Source organism: Pantherophis guttatus, chromosome 2, assembly GCF_059756535.1.
Source record: "Pantherophis guttatus breed Tessera chromosome 2, ASM5975653v1, whole genome shotgun sequence".
In the NCBI taxonomy this organism is placed as follows: Eukaryota; Metazoa; Chordata; class Lepidosauria; order Squamata; family Colubridae; genus Pantherophis; species Pantherophis guttatus.
The window spans coordinates 112,183,941-112,203,494 of record NC_142064.1 but is presented as its reverse complement, the minus strand read 5'-3'; the positions used below and the strand labels follow the sequence as shown (position 1 = coordinate 112,203,494).

Below are 19,554 nucleotides of genomic sequence, written 5' to 3'. Positions count from 1 at the left end.
TATCTGGAAATATTTTAGCCAAAAATAGCAATTTTCTCTCCCCCCCCAACCTCTCTCTCTCTCTCTTTCTTTCTTCTGAGGAGCAACCTTCATATTATGGGCACTGAGTTTTCTATTTTGGTGTTCTTTTTACATTTCAAAGAGCAATCACTAGGAAGAGGAAGAAATTTAGACTGAGGCAGCAGAAGGGGATACGTTAATTTTTATTACCATGCTTCATCAACAGCCTTCCATTTTTTTAACCTAATATTTGTGAGAATGGCAAAGGTTCTCTTTATTCTTGTTTTCAGAAAACAGCCTGAGTTATACATTAATTTTCTATTTCAGATAAATATAAACAAATCTGAGATGGACAATGTGTGGTCCCATAGCCACATACCACTTTTGGCCTGATTTCAAAGGCCCTCTGCAAAGAAGTAATTTTAGCAAGGACAGTTTTGGTCTTTCACAAGCTTTGTGAAAACAGCTGTCAGTAAGCATGTTGCCTGGAGAGGTGGTATGGTCTTTAGCCTATTCTGTTGGAAGGTACAGGGTTACGGAGGCTGATGAAGGACATCAAAGTTGTTCATCAAATGTTTGAAATCAGATTGCACTCTATGGTTCTTGAAATAGAAGATTAACAGATTAACAGTTTGGAAGGGACCTTATAGGTCATCTAGTCCAACTCCCCCGCTCAAGCAGGAGACCCTACACCATTTCTGACAAATGGCAGTCCAATCTTTTCTTGAAAGTCTCAAGTGATGAAGCTCCAACAACTTCAAAGGCAAGCTTTTCCATTGGTTGATTGTTCTCACTGTCAGAAAGTTCCTCCTCATTTCTAGGTTGAATCTCTCCTTAGTCAGTTTCCATTCATTATTCCTTGTCTGGCCTTCAGCTGCTTTAGAAAATAGCTTAACCCCCTCCTCTCTGTGGCAGCCCCTCAAGTATTGGAAGACCAGGTCTCCCCTGGTCCTTCTCTTCACTAGACTAGCCATGTCCAGTTCATGTAACCGTTCTTCATATGTTTTAGTTTCCAGTCCCCTAATCATCCTGGTTGCTCTTTTCTGCACTTTTTCTAGAGTCTCAACCAGGGGTGAAATGCTCCCAGTTCAGACTGGATCGCCCGATCCGGTAGCGGTGGCAGCGGCTGGTTCGGAGAACCTGTAGCAAAAATCCTTGATCCCCACCGCCATGCCCAGCACAATCATCAGAGGCTTTTTTTTTTTTTACTTTTAAAAGCATTTTTTCTACAACCTCTTCAACCAAAGAGGTTGTAGGAAAAAAAATGCCTTTAAAAGCCTCTGGCGATCCCAGCTGAGTTGCCTGATCGTCAAAGGCTTCTAAAAGCATTTTTTTCTGCAACCTCTTAAGGTTGTAGAAAAAATTCTTTTAAAAGTAAAAAAAAAAGTTGGCCATGCCCATCCAGTCACATTACCCCCCCCCCACCAAGCCACGCCCACAGAACCGGTAGTAACACATTTTACATTTCACCACTGGTCTCAACATCTTTTTAATAGTGTGGTGACCAAAACTGGATGCAGTACTCTAGGTGTGGTCTTACTAAAGCTTTATAGAGTGATATTAGTACCTCACTTGATCTTGATTGCATCCCTCTATTAATGCAATTTAGGATTGCGTTGGCTTTTTTAGTTGCCGCTGCACACTGCTGGCTCATATTTAGCTGATTGTCCACTAAGACTCCAAGATCCTTCTCACAATTATTGCTATTAAGCCTGGTTTCCCCCAGATTATATGTGTGCTTTTAGTTTTTCATACCTAAATGTAAGACTCTACTTTTCTCTACATTGAATTTCATTTTGTTAGATAGGGTCCAGTGTTCAAGTCTGTCAAGATCCATCTGGACCTTGAGCCTATCTTCTAGGGTGTTGGCTATTCCTGCCAGCTTAGTATCGTCTGCAAATTTGGTGAGTTCCCCTTCTATTCCCTCATCTAAGTCGTTTATGAAGATATTGAAGAGTACTGGGCCTAAAACGGAACTTGTGGCACCCCATGTTGACCCATTAAGGACTACTCATTGAGTCAGCCAGTTGCGAATCAATCTGGTGGTAAAGCTATCTATCCCACTTTTTTTCTAGCTTACGAAGAAATAGGTTGTGGTCTACTTTGTCGAACCCCTTGCTGAAGTCTAAGTATATTATGTCTACAGTATTTCGCTGGTCTACTAATTTAGTCACTATGTTGAAGAATGAAATAAGATTGGTTTGGCATGATCTGTTTTTAACAAACCTGTCCTGACTGCTAGTTATTACTTTACTCGTTTCTAGGTATTGGCAGATCTAGTTTTTTAATTATCTTTTCCAGTATCTTCCCAGGTATTGATGTTAGGCTGATTGGTCTGTAGTTTCCTGGGTCTGGTTTTTTTTCTTTTTTTCTTTTTTGAAGATGGGGACCACATCAGCTCTTTTCCAGTCTTCTGGTAGTTTCCCGGTGTTCCAGGATTTTTGAAAGATGTGGTGCAATGGTTTTGAGATGACATCTGCCAGCTCATTTAGCATTCTGGGATATAATCCATCAGGTCCAGGTGATTTGTATTCATCAAGATCAGACAGGTGTTCTCTTACTATTTTTTTGCTTATTTTAACTTTTATTTCCAGTCTGTTTTTTACAGTTATGTTTCTGGTAGGTTGGGCTATAGTTTCTTTTTGCGTGAAGACTGTTGCAAAGAATGAGTTAAGCAGCTCCGCTTTCTCTCTGTTGCCTGTTCCTTCCTTGCTGTCTTCTCTCTTTAGTGGACCGACTGTTTCCTTGATTTTTTTCTTGTTATTTATATGTTTGAAGAAACTTTTTTTGTTATCTTTGACTTTTGTTGCAAGTCTTCGTTCATTCTGAGCCTTGGCTTTCCTGACTTCGTCTTTGCAGATTCTGGGTGTCTGCTGATATCCTGCCTTAGTTATGTGTCCCTCTTTCCATTTTTTTGTACTTGTCCTTTTTGTCTTTCAATTTGTCAGAGAGATCTTTGTGCAGCCATGCTGGTTTCTTCTTGGATTTTTTGTTTTTCTTTCTCAGCAGTATTGCATTGGTGTGGGCTTTTATTATCGTATTTTTCAGTTTCTCAAGATTCTTGAGTTGTTTTCCCCTTTAGGATTTTCATCCAAGGAATCTTTCCCAAGTTCTCTCTGAGTTTATTAAAATCAGCTCTTTTAAAATCTAAGACTCTGGTATCATTTTATTCTACTGCTTGTGTTTGCGTTATGTTGAATTCTAGTATGATATGGTTACTCTCACCCAAGGTTCCTGCAGTTTCAACAAACTCGAGAGCCAGTTTGATTGAGGCACCAGGCCAGAAAGTGGGAAATTGTAAGTTCAAGTCCTGCCTTAGCATGAAAACCAGCTGGGTGTCCTTGGGCCAGTCACTCTCTTATTAGCCCAACTCACCTCATAGAGTGGTTGTTGTGGGGAAAATAGGAGGAGGAGGGAGTGTGGGTTATCTTTCTCACCTTGAATTATTTGTAAAATAATAAAGGCCAGGTATAAATAAATTAAGTTAAATGTGTGGTAAAGCTAAAATCTTGGCAGTTCTGAAATCTTGGCAGCATGCTAGGTAATTGTGGTTATAAAATAACATCTTAGGATATGGAAATCAAAGATTTCCCCACTTCTTTACAAATACCTTCTGGAAGTAGAACTGGAGGAAGAAGAAGTGAAAGGATGTATGATTGCATGGAGTCAAAATATTGGACATATGGGAGAACATATGGAACAGAAACCATAAACTAACAAAATCAGTAGCATATAAAGAAAACACATATAAAATGTTTTATACCAGTTTTATTGAAGGACATAAGCATCCAGGAGCTATAGTTTACTTCATTAGACTCTTTCTGATTGTAAGGAATGTGAAGGTTAATTAAAACAGTCAGAGGAGGCACAAGTTCTCAGTGGAAACAACTCTCCACAAGGAGAAAGCCCACTAGATAAGGATGACAAACAGAAACAAGAGATACAGAAAATATTCTGCATTTATTATTCATAAATAATAAAGAAGAAATCAAGATAAGAATAAAAGGCTAGCTGACTAGGAGAAAGGAGGCACGAGCCCTGAAGAGCAGAAGAGAAAGAGAAGAGTTGATAGGTTCTTCCTATATAGAACAGAAATGAATACATTCTAGGTAATTTCATTGGTTCATGAAGTGAAGTTCACTTCCCGGGAAGTGACACAAGGCTGGCTCCAGGGGATCATAAATGCTTCGTTGGGTGAGGGTGACTTTCCCGCCGCCTTGAAAGAGGCGGTGGTGAGGCCTCTCCTCAAGAAGCCTTCCCTGGACCCGGCAATGTTGGTAAACTATCATCCAGTCTCCAACCTTCGCTTTGTGGCGAAGGTTGTTGAGAGTGTGGTTGCGCAACAGCTCCCCCAGCACCTGGATGAAATGACGTATCTGGATCCGTTCCAGTTGGGCTTCAGGCCCGGGTACAGCACGGAATTGGTCGCATTGGTAGATGATCTCTGGAGGGCTAGGGACAGGGGGTGCTCCTCTGTCCTGGTCCTGTTAGATCTCTCAGCAGCTTTTGATACCATCGACCATGGTATCATGCTGCACCGGTTGGAAGAGTTAGGGGTGGGAGGCACTGTGTTGCAGTGGTTCTCCTCCTTTCTCTCTGACCGGTCACAGTCTGTGTTGACAGGGGGGCAGAGGTCAACCCCGAGGCCCCTCATATGCGGGGTGCCACAAGGGTCGGTCCTCTCGCCCCTCCTGTTCAACATTTATGTGAAGCCGCTGGGCGAGATCATCCGTGGTTTCGGGGTGAAGTACCACCAGTACGCTGATGACACCCAGCTGTACATCTCCACCCCAGACCACCCCAACGATGCCCTTGAAGTGATGCCCCAGTGCCTGGAGGCCGTGCAGATCTGGATGGGGAGGAATAGGCTCAGGCTCAACCCATCCAAGACCGAGTGGCTGTGGTTTCCGATGTCCCGATATAGTCAGTTGGTGCCATCACTGACTATTGGGGGCGAATCATTGGCCCCCACAGAGAGGGCGCGCAACTTGGGCATCCTCCTGGATTCATGGCTGTCTTTAGAAGAGCACTTTACAGCCATGACCGGGAGGATTTTTCATCAGGTTCGCCTGATTCGCCAGTTGCGTCCCTTTCTGGATCGGGACTCCTTACGCATGGTCACTCATGCCCTCATCACCTCCCACCTGGACTATTGTAATACTCTCTACATGGGGCTCCCCTTGAGGAGCACCCGGAAGCTCCAACTGGTGCAGAGTGCGGCCGCGTGGGTGGTAATGGGAGCGACATGGCGCTCCCATGTAACACCCCTCCTGCGCGAGCTGCACTGGCTCCCGGTAGTCTTCCGGGTCCACTTCAAGGTTTTGGTTACCACCTTTAAAGCGCTCCATGGCTCAGGACCTGGGTACTTGCGGGACCGCCTACTACCACCAATAGCCTCCCACCGGCCGGTACGCTCTCATAGAGAGGGGCTCCTCCAGGTGGCATCGGCCAATCAATGTTGACTGGCGGCCCCCAGGGGGAAAGCCTTCTCTGTGGGGGCACCTACTATCTGGTACGAGCTCCCCCCGGAGATATGGAGGATCCCAGATCTGCGCACCTTCTGCCACGCTCTAAAGACCTTTTTATTTCACCAGGCGGGCCTGGCCTAACTTTCTCCCTCTTTTTAAAGAATTTTAATATTTTAATATTTTTAATCCTCAAAGTTTAAATTTGTTTTAAATTGATTGGGCTTTTAATCTGTCTGGGCCAAACTATTTAATTCGATTTTATTTCTGCTTTTTAAATTTTGTATGTATGTATTTTATTGTTGGCTATTCACTGCCCTGAGTCCTTCGGGAGTAGGACGGTATACAAATCAAATAAAAGTAAAAAAGTAAAGTAAAAGTAAAGTGTGCTGTGATCAGAAGCAGAGATCACGGATATGATAGACCATCACTAGTTGTAGTTCCATTGAGGACTACACGTTGAGTGCAGTTGGTCAGCCAGTTATGAATCTATCTGGTGGTGATACTGTCTGTGATACCCACATTTTTTTTGTATCTTACCAAAAGGTAGGTTGTGGTTTATTCTGTCAAATGCCTTACTCAAGTCCAAGTAAACTATGTCCACAGCATTTTACAGGTCCACTAATTTAGTCACTTTGTCAAAAAAGGAAATAAAGTTTGTCTGGCATGATCTGTTGTTATCTTTTTAAGCCTTGCTGGCTTCTAGTAATCACCTTAGTAAGAAGGTGATTACTTAGGAAGGAAGCTGAAGAAATTGGGGGATGAAGTATTCTTATTAATCCATAGAAGAAGAGGTGAAAAGGGAAGAATAATTCCCTTTTCAGGAAGGTGAATTTCTAGTTAGAGAGATGAGTGTTGATGAGGCAGTTTTGATTTGTTATGTGGATGATGAAGTGCTGGCATTAGATGGATTGCATCTCACATAGACTGGGAATAATGTATTGATTTGGAGGGCTTTAAACTGAATCCTGTGGGATTTGAAAATAGAAACTCAGAAATGCAACTATCAAGTAACAATATGTACATAATGAAATAAGTGCATAAATAACTGCATACTGGTTTTAATATTTGATCCAATACAACCACCGAGAGTAGAAGCCCTCTCAAAGAAGTCTGAATTTTCAACTACTACTATGTCTTCTGGCCATGAATTCCATAGTTTCTCAATGGGGTGTTTTGAAGAAACATTTTTGCCTGCTCTGCACATCCCCTCTTCAGTCTTATTACATGGCTGTGGGTTCTGCTACTATGATTATGAGAAAATATTTCCCACATGCTTTTTCTTCATTCTAAGCAAAAATTTACTTCGTATTTTTTCTCCTTTGCTTGTCCTTTTTCCTAAATAAAAAGTCTCAAAAGAAATCTTTCCTGATAAGGGAGTTGCTAGTCATACTGCATGTTTTCTAGCTACAACAATATATTTTTATGAAGGACAACAATCAGAACTTTGCACACCATCACAGAATCTTTTCTGACTTCATCATCGCTAGATCAGCTTCTATCACTGTATATTTGACATTGATGTTTTATTTTTTGCTTCAGTGGTATCACTGAATCATTGCTTACTTTGAACCACATTTGGAATATTGTTCAGTTTTGAAGAGATAGTTTTGGAACACTTCACTGTTCCTTTCTAAGCATTGCTCATGGACAAACCTAGTACATCTATAATTATCTCTAATTCTGAAGCCATTTATGAATAAATTGAAAGAATGGTAGTTACAGAAGGATATTTAACTGCTCCACTGCTTTCCTACTGCAGATTCCACTACTCTGGAACTCCTGGAGTTCATAGTAGATGAAGGACTACTGTTGCTGCCATTGTAGAACCATATAGATTTTTAAAATTCTGTAAATATTTGCTTATAGTAAAGGGAAAATAGATGTGATAGTAAAAAAATGTGAAAGGGTAATGCATAAGATTTCTGTATAGATAGTCCTTGACTTACAACCATTCATTTAGCAACTGTTCAAAGTTATAACAGCATTGAAAACAGTGAGTTACAACCAGTCCTCACACTTATGACTGTTGTAGCATCTCACTGTCATGTGATCATAATTCAGGCGCTTGGCAACTGGCATGCATTTTTAATAGTTGCACCATCCTAAAATCACATGATTGCTATTCACAGCCTTCCCAGCTGGCTTCCAATAAGAAAAGTCAATGGGCGAAGCTGGATGACCATGGGATTCACTTAACAATTGTGGCAAAAAAAGTAATAAAATCAGGCATGACTCTCTTAACAAATAGCTCACTTAGCAATGGAAGTTCTAGTCTCAATTGTAGTCATAAGACTAACTGTACTCACATAATTAAGTGGAGGCACAATACAAGCCTTACTTGAAATACTCTAGGTACCAATTTTAGAGCAAGTGCAACATCTAAGGATAATTTGGATAAGAAACAAATATCTATTGGGGAAAGCAGTTTTTTTAAAAAATATTGTTATTATACATTTTTCTTTATTATACATCACATTTCCAGTTTTGCAATGTCAGTATCAGCAATACTATCATCGTCAGTTTTGCAATGGCTGTATCAAATCCTTTTTAAATACGAATAATATTATACCCCCTGAGTATTACCATTATTCTTGTAGTCATACAATATAGTCTCTTTTAAATACATAATGTACGTCATAGTTATAACCATTGTTTTCATAGTTGTATCATAACACTCTATAAATTTATCACACTATATATTTTAATTTATAATCCCTTACAAACCAATAGTACTGTTACTTACAATGTCTGTTTCTTGTATATATCTATATATCTGTATCTATTTCTATTTTGTTGATCTTTTGTTATTAAATTACTAATCTCTGGACCTGTAATCTAACCATTTGTACAATAAGTCCCATGTTGAGTAATACTCAGATTCCTCTTTATTTTTAAGTTCCATTGTTAACCTGTCCAATTTGGCACATTCCAATATTTTCTTTATTACCTTTTCATTCAATAGGTATACTTTCATTTTTCCAATTTTGTGCATATGTGATTCTAGCTGCTGTTATTACATGTAACATTAAGTATGTGAGTCTTTTATTGTATTTCCCGGGTAGTATACCTAATAAGATTAGTTCTGGTTTTAGATCTATTTGTTGTGCTGTCATCTCTTCTAATCACCTTTTTATCTTTGACCAATATTTTTTTGCCTTTGGACAGGTCTACCACATATGATAGGACGATCCTGGTACCTGTTTACATTTCCAACATTCTGGTGACATATTTGGGAACATTTATCCCATTCTCGCTGGTGGCAAATGTCATCTATAAAACATTTTGTACAGGTTTAGTTTGTATGCCATTGACATTGTTAATTTGTAATTTCTTTCCCATAATTTTTGCCAATTATCTAATTCTATAGTATACCCAAAAGGTTTTGCCCATGCTATCATGGTTTCTTTTACATATTCTTCTTCCATTTTAGAGTTCAATAGGTAATTATAAATTTTCTTTATTAATTTTTCATCTGTCCCTAACAGTATCTTGTCCAATTCTTGGGGTTCCTTATAAAATCCATACTTCTCTGTATCTTTCTTATGTCACATTTGTATTTGAAGAGGCGATCACGCGCAAAGTGCGCGCACAAAGAGAACCGGTAGTAAAGCCGGTTAGAACCCACCACTGGGCTATGCCACCTAGAGTTGCTGAAAACTCAGTGGCAAACAAGTTTAATTTATTATAGTTGGTCATACAGTCAGCCAGATGTTTTATCCATTTATTAAGTTCTTTCAAAATGTAAAAAGCAAGAGAAAAGTCAACGGAACAATGGGAGATGATGACAAGAAGGTGATGGGCAGCAGGGAGAAAGTAGAACTGCTTAATTCATTCTTTGCATTTGTCTTTACACAAAAGGAAAAAAAATGTCCAACCTATTATACCAGTACTGTAAAAGACAGATTAGGAATACAAATCAAAATAGGTAAGAAAATGGTAAGAGACTACTTATCCACTCTAGACGAATTCAAATCACTAGGATCAGAAGGATTGCATCTCAGGATTCAGAAGGAACTGGCAGAAATGATCTCAAAACCACTAAACCATATATTTCAAAGATCCTTGAACACCTGGGAACTACCAGAAGACTGGAAAAGAGCTGATGTTCCCATCTTCAGAAAAAGAGAAAAAAATGGATCCAGGAAATCAGCCTGACATCAATATTTGGGAAGATCTTGGAAAAGATAATTAAGCCACACTAAGAAACAAGCAGAGCTATTATTAGAAGTCAATATGGGTTTGTCAAAAACAAATCACACCAGACAAATCTTTACATTCTTTAACAAAATGACTAAATTAGTGGACCGGCGAAATGTTGTGGACATAGTATAATTGGATATCAGTAAGGCATTTGGCAAAGTATACCACAACCTACTTCTTGGTAAGATAGAAAAATGTGAAATGGACAGTATCATCAGCAGATGGATTACAATTGGCTAGATAAAAAGGGAAGTCTAATCTAACAAAGAGAAGGACTAGAGATGACATGATAACAGTTTTCCAATATCTGAGGGGCTGTCACAGAGAAGAGGGAAGTCAAGCTATTCTCCAAAGCAGCTGAGGACAGGACAAAAAGCAATAAATGTAAGCTAATCAAGGTGAGATCCAACTTAGAAATAAGGAGAAATTTCCTGATAGCGAGAACAATTGAACAGTGCAACGACTTGCCTCTGGAAGTCATGGGTGCTCCATCACTGGAGGTTTTTAAAAAGAGATTGGACAGCCATTTGTCTGGAATAATATAGGGTCTCCTGCTTGAAGATCTCCAAGGTCCCTTTCATCTCTGTTATTCTGTATTCTGTATTCCTTTCCCAGGATTTGGGGTAGGCAGATGTTGCTGTTTAATAATATTAAAGGTATTGTTGCAAAAGGTAAATTGTTCCAAATAAAGATGCCTTTTGCAATTGACAAATGGTGATTTTTATCAATGCCAATTATTAGGTCATGGGCGCAAGTAAGGACAGGACACTGTGTGAACACTAACATCTTTATTAGCTCCGTAACTCACAATGTCAATCCTAGCCGCGGCAGCTCCTTTTATAGCTAGGAGCTGCCCGCGGCTTCAGCCACTGACGGTCCTATGAATTTCCCACTCAATTCTCTGATTGGTCCGTTTGAATCTGCCATTCAATATATAACACCCCTCCCCCCTAGTTAGCATAACCAATCCTCGAGTCTCTAAGCGACGTAGTCACGCAGGTAGGCGGGTCGCCTTGACTCACGACTTGACCTGCGCAGTTCAGTCGTTCCGGCATTCCTGGAGGGAGAGGTCGAGTTCCATGGCTCCGCCCCTGGAACTCTCTCGAACTCGCCTGCCGGAGTGGAATTATCTTCCCGGTTGCTACTTCCTTCCCCCCCCCAGACGACATATTAGATCATCGTTGGCTGTCTGCCCCTTCTCCCGACTCTGTGGTAAGTGTCTGTTGTCTCTGCACGGGTTTGGGTTCTCGTCTCTGGTGTCGGTTGCTTGTGGTAGGGGGGTGGTCTCTGTCTGGTGGGCAAGCTTCGCTTCTTGTTATTCTGCCCTGGAGTTGATCGATGTGGCGTTTCCAAAATCGGCCATCCTCGGTCTGCAATCTGTAGGACAAAGGCCCGGTTACTTGTGTCACTTCTCCCGGTATCCAGATGGGGTTTCCGCTGAAGTTTTTTGCGTAGACTTTGTCCCCCACTTGGAATTCCCGGACGTTGCTTGTGGAGTCCATGGGTTTCTCCGGGCTGTATTGTGGGTGCAGTCTGTCTAATGGGGATCATAGTTTCCTTCCCATCAGCAGTTCTGCCGGGCTCCGGTGGGTTGCCGCGCTTGGTGTGATGTGTTGTATTGTGAGTAGCTTGTCTATCTTTGCTTGCATGTCCCCGGGTCCCAGCCGTGCCAACGTTTCTTTGGTTGTTCTCACCATGCGTTCTGCAAGCCCGTTAGTCGATGGCTTTCCCGGTGCTGATAGAGCGTGTCAGACCCCTTGGTTGGCTAGGAACATATCAAACGTGTTGGATGTGAATTGGGGCCCATTATCTTTTTTTTTTTATTGAAAAAGTTTTCAATTACAAATTTTTCCCCCTTTTCCCCCCCTCCTCCCTAATCCCCCCTCACCACCCCCTCCCCCCTCCCCCCTGTGACTTCTTCAAAATAAAAACCTAATACATAACAGATTATATAATATTTTACCATCCCCTTACTCCCTCCTCCAAATACTGACCCTTACTTCTAGTGATATTATTAATATTATTACTTCCCCCTCTTACCATACACTTCAAAATAACATTCCATTATAACACTATGTAATAACTTCTGATTTAACACAGTAATATTATTATAACTCCCAAATTATCGATAATTTGCCCTTTTTTTTCTCCTCCCCCATACTTATGTCTGTATATTAATATAACATTTCAAAATAACCTTCCACTTTAGAACTATATAATAAATCCTACTTTAACATTTAATCTTTTGTGTATATTAATATAACATTTCAAAGCAGCCTTCCCCATATATTCTAGTTTTGCATTTGTTCTACTCTATCCATTTCCTCCACTCCCATAAATATATCTCTTAAGCATCCCTTTTCTTAATCTGTACAGTCAATACACTAACCTGTCTCCACCCACTTTCCTACAAAATTACCATACACAACAATTCTTAATATCTTTGTTCTTCTGCCCATCCTACTAAAAAATATTCCCTTATATAAACAAAATCAATGACTTTAAATTTATAATCCATACAATATCTTCTTTAATATCTTTCCACTGGATTGCTGACTCCATCATCCGAATTAGGGTAACATAACATCCCAGTTGCAACAGAATATTCAAAATCCTCAGATCATCTGCCCCCATCAATAATGAATATCTTCGTATATATATATAAAAAAGAAAACAACCACCCGAGTGACTTTATAATTGTAATCCATATAATATCTGTAATAGTGGCTTTCTTCAGGATTATTAATTCCCATTCTCATAATGGGGTAACAGCCAGATCTTCTGCATGCCCCAGCATAACTCTCTTGCCTTATAGCTCAGCATAAGTATAATATGTTGACCAATGAAAAAAAACAAAACAAAACCAAAAATAGATAATTCCAATCCAACAATTTAAGGCCCTTTTCACATCCCAAAATTACGGCATTGCAGAGGTCTGTCACTCTCCTCAGGATGATATTAACCACTACTTCGCCGCAACCATCTTTTCATATATTCAGTCATGTATTTTTTTAAAAAATAACTGGCTTCGCTGTTGCTTAATTTAGAAATTTTTATTTTTGTGAGACCTGTTTCTTTTTTTCCTTTCTTTTTGTGGGTTTGATCTCCATCCTAATTTACTTTCTGCAAGTTGTGTGTCAACTGATCGGTTTTCATTCTGCTTTATAACTTGATCTTGTTGGTTTTGCTTTTGTGACTCATATTTCTTTTCTGTAAGTTGTGTATCAATTAGTTGATTTCCATGGTTGTCTGTAGCTTGGTGAGTCGTCACGTTAGAATCCGATACCACTTCTCTCTTATTTATAAATAATCCAGCTGAGGTGTCTGGAGAATCCAAAGGCAATTCATCTACAAAGGCCTCTGTAACTCGGTATTTTTCCTTTATTTCTAACTTCTTCTGCTTGTCTTGTGTTGTGCATAAAGATGTTAAGTTCATTTTTAAAAATTTTTGATAAAATTCTTCCGCTTTTTCAACAGTATTTAATTGATATCTTTCTCCTTGATATCTCAATATTATACCAACTGGAGCATTCCATCTGAATAAAATATTTCTTTTTTTAAGGTCAGCCACCAGAAAACCAAATTTCTTTCTTTCCAATAACATCTTAGGCGGGAGCTCTTTATAAATCCAAATCTTTCTTCCAAACAATTGCAAAGTAGACTTAAAAGATTTCTGCACAATATTATTTCTTATTTCTTTATCTGTAAAATAAATCACCACATCTCTAGGCAATTGCCTTTGCTTTGCAATCCAGGAGTTTATTCTATAAACTCTATCAATCCTACAGAATACCTCCTCAGGTTGAACCTTTAAAATCCCAGCCAGAACTTCAGAAGATATTTTCCTTAAGTCATCTCTGTTATTTTCCTGTAATCCTCTCAGTCTGATCGCATATTCAGTAAAATTATATTGCATCATTAAAACTTCCTTTTCAATACGTTGTTGCATATTTTCTACATTACAATCAACTTCCATTTTAGGTTTTTCTTCTAAACTATTATCTTGGATGTTTATCAAATCATTTTCAATTTTTTCTATTTTATTTTCCAAATTGTCCTCAATTTCCTCCATTTTAGACTCTAATAGATTAATATTTGTATCCAACCTGATCAAAAATTCTGAGAAACCATTAGCCATTTTTATAATCTTTTCTTTAGTTTCCTGCTTAAATTTCTCAAAGTTCTGATTCATAATCTCATCCCTTCTTACAATCTCCTCCAGAAGAAATTCAATTATATTAAAATCAGTTTTCTGAGACTGTAGGTTAAGAACTTGTTCATATAGTTTGTGGATGGGGGAATCCCCCCCCCCTGCTTGTTTGTCCAGCTTTGTAAGCCTAAACGCCATATTTCCACACAGACAAGCTACGAAAAGCAAACCGGAAGTCAATTGGGGCCTATTATCTGATACTAACATGTCTGGCAGCCCGTGTGTTGCAAAAAGGCACCTCAATGTTTTGATGATGGCTTCCGTGGTTGTTGACGGCATCAGAAAAACTTCTAACCATTTGGAGAATGCGTCGACAACTATCAGGAACATGTTGCCCTGGCATGGCCCTGCAAAGTCTATGTGTATCCTTGCCCAGGGTGTTCCTGGATTTTCCCAGTCATGTGTGGGGGCGGCATGTGGTGCTGGCCGAGATTCCTGGCAGGGTGTGCATGTGGCTACCCAGGTTTTTATCTCCTTATCCATCCTAGGCCACCACACATAACTCCTTGCTAGTGCTTTCATTTTTACTATACCCAGGTGCCCCTCGTGTAGTAAGCTCAGGATGTCTTGTCTTAGTACTTTGGGAATTATGACTCTGTCCCCCGACAAAAGGCACCCCTTTAGTCCCGACAGTTCGGTTTGCCTGGATTTGAAAGGTTGGAATTCAGCGTCCACGTTTGCTTCTGGCCAGCCTTTCTAGACCCAGTTTAAAATGCATGCCAGGGTTTTGTCTTTTGCGGTGGCTCTCGCGATCTCAGCGGCGGAGATTTGTGCGCATTCCATAGTCTCGATGAGTAATGCGGTTGACACTGGGGCTGGATCCTCATCTATTTCTGGAAGCGGACATCTACTGAGGGCATCTGCATGGTCAATTGATTTTCCAGGTCTGTATTTCAGTTGATACTCGTAGGCCGTTAAAAACTCTATCCAGCGCAGCATTCTTGGTGATAGAATGGGTGGTGTGGGTTTGTCTCTGGCGATGATGCCCAGTAATGGTTTGTGGTCGGGGATGAGTTTGAATCTCTGGCCATACAAATATTCGTGAAACCTTTTAATGCCGGCTACTGCAACTAGCGCCTCTTTATCTGTAGTTCCTCTCCGATTTAGATAACGTTCTGGAGTAGAATGCTATGGGGGCTTCTGTTCCGTTTGGCATGCAATGGCTCAGTACAGCTCCTATGCTGAAAGGTGATGCGTCGCACGTCAGTCGGACTGGCAGCGTTCCGCTGTACTGAACTAATATTCTGTCTGATGTTAACAGTTTCTTTACGTCTTTAAAAGCCGTTTCTTCTTTTTTCCTCCACCTCCATTCCGTTGATTTGTCCAGCAGCCGGTGGAGTGGTTCAGCAGTTGAGGCTTTTTGCGGTAAAAATATATTATAAAAGTTCAGTAAACCCAAGAAAGCCTGTAATTCTGTTTTGTTTTTTGGCGTTGGTGCTTCTTTAATTGCCCTTAGTTTTCCCGGTGTGGGTCTAGATTCTTTGCTGAGATGAGCATGTCATCAAAATATGGAACAACTCCCTTGATCCTTGTAATAGTCATTCCATTAGGCTTTGGAACAACCCTGGGGCCACACTAACTCCAAATTGTAAACGTTTGCATTTGAACGTGCCCCTGTGTGTTACGATCGTTTGGGCCTCAGCTGTGGCATCGTCTACTGGAAGTTGTTGGTATGCCTGTGCTAGGTCTAATTTGGCGAATATTTTCCCTCGGCCCAGTGAATGGAGCAGATGTTCTACGACTGGTACTGGATAAGTGCTCTGTTGCAGGGCCTTATTGACGGTACTCTTGTAGTCACCGCAGATGCGTACCGGCCCATCTGGTTTGACCGGGGTAACAATGGGTGTTTCCTATTTCGCACGGTCTATTGGTTCTAATACCCCTTGCGTGACCAGTTTGTCTATCTGTTCGTCTGTCTTGGGCCTCAGTGCAAAAGGGACTCTTCGGGGCTTAATTTGGACCAGGGCAACTTGGGGGTCTAGATTAAAGGATATTGGGGACCCCTTGTACTTGCCTAATTTGCCGTTGAATACTTCCGCGAATTCTGCCATCAGGTCTTCTTCCCAGCCGCTGTCGTTGATTTGGTCGATGCCAGTTACTGCCAGTCCTAATGGTTTGAACCACTCCAGGCCCAGCAGGCTGGGTCTGTCCCGGTCCACGATGGTGAGGGAACTTTGCCTTGAACTCCTTGTAGGCGACGCCGAATTTCCCTGTGCCAACTACTGGGATTTGGTTTCCCTGATAGTCTATGAGGGTTATTCGTTGCTGCTTGAGTGCGCTGCATTTGATGCCTGGAACTAGCTGTTGGATCGTTGTCCAGGAGACCATGGATAGGCAGGATCCCGAGTCAACTTCCATTTTGCAGGGTCTCCCTTCGATGAGGACGGTCGCTGCCATCTTGTTGGCCCTCCCCGCACTCGCACAACCCACTATTAATGTTTGGTGGGTCTCACCTCGCTCTGAGCCGGAATCCTCATTTCTGCGGCTTCTCCCAAACAGCTGTTTCTTTCCGCTCGGTTTGGAGGTTCGGCTGGGTGGTGGTGGGCTTGGTGGTCGGTACTGGCGGCTTCTTCGGGCGGCTGGTTGTGATGCCCTGCAGGCCCTCGCTATGTGCCCCTTCTGGTCACACTGTTGGCATATGGCATCACGGAATCTGCACTCTGCCCTGGGATGGTTTCCTTCGCAGCCTGCACACCGGAATTCAGTCCTCCCTTTGTTTCTTGGCTTTCCCCTCTGGTCGGATTGGAGATGATGGACTTCATCCTCATCTTCTTCCTCCGACTCTGTTTGGACATCCTCATAATGGACCCCGGATTCCTCCTTCCCTTGTGGTCCCTTATTAACTTTCTTCATCGCGGCCGCTGACTTTTGGGACGCCTCTGCCGCCGTAGCTTCTTTGAGGGCTTCTTTGAATGTTATTTGGGGCTTTGCTAGCAATCTGCTTTGGAGGGTAAGATCACTCAGCCCTAAGACTAGCTGGTTTCTCATGGCTTCTTCTAGGTTTAGGAAATTGCATGCTGACGCTATTTCCCTCAATGTCGCGACAAATGCGCTAATTGATTGCCCCTCTCTCTGGTCCCTCTGGTAAAATTCATGTCTTCTTACCAGAGAGGATGCTTGGGGTGCATAGTGTGCCTTTAGGATGCTCTGCAGATCCGTCCAGGTCATCGTCCTCAGTTCCGTGGGAGCCGCTAGCGCCTTTGCCATTTTGAATACTGCGGTCCTGCAGTGCGTGAGAAAGATCACTCTCTTTCTGTGTTCCGATAGGCCCAGGAGGTCATTTCCTTCCATGTACATGTGGAACCTTTCCATGTACGATCCCCAGTCTTCTCCAGCTGGGTTGAACGGTGCGGGAGGGCTGATTGCAGGCATGGTGGTAGCCGATGATCTGACCGGTTCTCGTGGCTGTTGATCGGTTGGCTGTAATTCCAGCGGAGGCTTCAGTGCTTGTTCTCTGTCCCTAGTATCCCACCTTCATTGCCAGTGTTATGTCGTGGGCGCAAGTAAGGACAGGACACTCTGTGAACACTAACACCTTTATTAGCTCCGTAACTCGCAATGCCAATCCTAGCCGCGGCAGCTCCTTTTATAGCTAGGAGCTGTCCGCGGCTTCAGCCACTGACGGTCCTATGAATTTACCGCTCAATTCTCTGATTGGTCCATTCGAATTTGCCGTTCAATATACAACACCAATGGTGTTCAAGAGATGCTCCAGATATTTTGGATTTGCACCCAAAGCACCTATTATCATTATCATTTTCTTGGCCCATAATCATTCTATTTCTATTTGCATATCTTTATATTTTGTTACTTTGTCCTGTTCTTTCTCTTCTATTTTGCCGGCTACAGATATTGCAGTGTCCAGACTTTTTGCCTTTCTTATCACACAGTCTATCAGGTGTTCTGAGTAGATTTATCATTTTTATTATAGCTTGGAATCATGATATTAAAGTCTCAAGTATTTGGAGGATGCCAAGATGCCTGAACTATGCTTACTTTTCTTATAATGCTAATTTTATTTTAAAAAATGATTGTCACTTATAATAATATGGATTCAGTGTAGAGAAGCATAGTAAAGAAGCCAGCATGGTATTAATTCAGGAAAGATAAATGAGCACAGACAGCTACTTACAAGGTAACAGTCCTAGATACAAAGATGGCTAACAGTACTAAAGTATCAAAAGGATACTAAAAAAAAAAATAGATACTAAAAGTATCTCTGCAACGGGCATGTCTTTCTGAACAGCAAAAGAAGCAGCTGTCAAAATAACAAAGGGTATAATTGTTAGGAAAGGTGTGTAAAGGAATTTCCTGAATGTTAATGCTTTCCAGCCCAGGAAAGCACTTCTAATTTAGAAACATGGCAAACCATCTGGAGATGTGGAAGTTCTTGTTATCAGACATTTCAAAAACACAATGATTCTGAGCCTGCTTTCGTTACACTTTTGCTCCATAGAGCTAATGGCCACAGATAGGAATGAGTTTTCTTGTAGAGTTCCATCAAGTTGCCTGAGGTCCAGATCAGCATCATAAAATATATACATGGCTGTTATGTATAAAAATCTTGTTTCTGAACTAGGTCAAGAGAATTTCCATTTAGAGATCTCCATTAAATACAGAGTGGAAATTACAAAAACGTTAATATTTCTACCTGTTAATAACGAATGTGCATCTCTGCAGTTCTGTAGCCTTAATATTGTGCTGTATCAAGATACAATGAAAAGAATGGAGATTTTTTCAAAATTATAGGATGTCCTAATAAGGCCAATTGAGACACATCAAAACAGAGCAAGTAGGATTAGTCTCAAAGATCAGTTGAGGCATGAAAGTAGTTGTATAGTTATAATCATGCTACAGATTTACAAAATCATAATTGAAACTTAAATATGGTTTCCAATAGATTTTTCTCTCCCAGTCTGACTGCCCGCTGGGTATGTGCTCATATTAGTTCTATGTCTTTACCTAAACCTCCAAGAACAGCTTTGTCCAAAACAGAAATACTATTAAAGCAAAAGCAGCTGTTTTTCATATGTAACTCTCCATACAAACAAAGTTAAAATTTTAAAGCAGCTAGGAGTGAACAGAGTTGGTTTTTTTTTTTTTAATTTGATTTATATGCTGCCCTTCTCCGGAGACTCAGGGCGGCTTACAATGCACTAAGCAATAGCCTTCATTCTTTTGTATATTTATACAAAGTCAGCTTATTGTCCCCACAACTGGGTCCTCAATTTACCTACCTTAGAAAGGATGGAAGGCTGAGTCAACCTTGAGCCTTGGCGAGATTCGAACCTGCAGTAATTGCAGGCAGCTGGTCTTAATAAAAGGGTGCTTTAGACCACTGTACTGCCAAGGCTCTACCAAGTTTCTTTTTAAAAAAAAAGGATTATAAGGAGAAGAAGAAAGGAGAAAGGGAAAGAGATTGGGAGTGGCTTGAAACTGATCACTTGGCAATTCTATGAGGTTTCATTCTTAATGCAGTAGTAGCTTTTTACATGAACAGCAACTGGATCCTGGTGGGGCAAGAATCAGACTCTGTTTCACTCTTTCCTGGTGATTTAGGGCTCTAATGCTTACTCATTTTTTCCAGACCTCTGGGCAAGCCCCATCTCCAGAAACAAGTCAGAAATGACTCAGAGGCAGCATCTGGATCAGGGAGACTTTTTGTTGGGATCCCTA

At 41.1% G+C, this 19,554-nt stretch overlaps 1 protein-coding gene across 5 annotated transcripts in view; it reads left to right on the top strand.

Annotated features, from left to right (window-relative positions):
* KANK2 (KN motif and ankyrin repeat domains 2) overlaps window positions 1–19,554 on the top strand; it is a 101,595-nt gene that overhangs the window by 11,091 nt on the left and 70,950 nt on the right. The window lies entirely within an intron of this gene.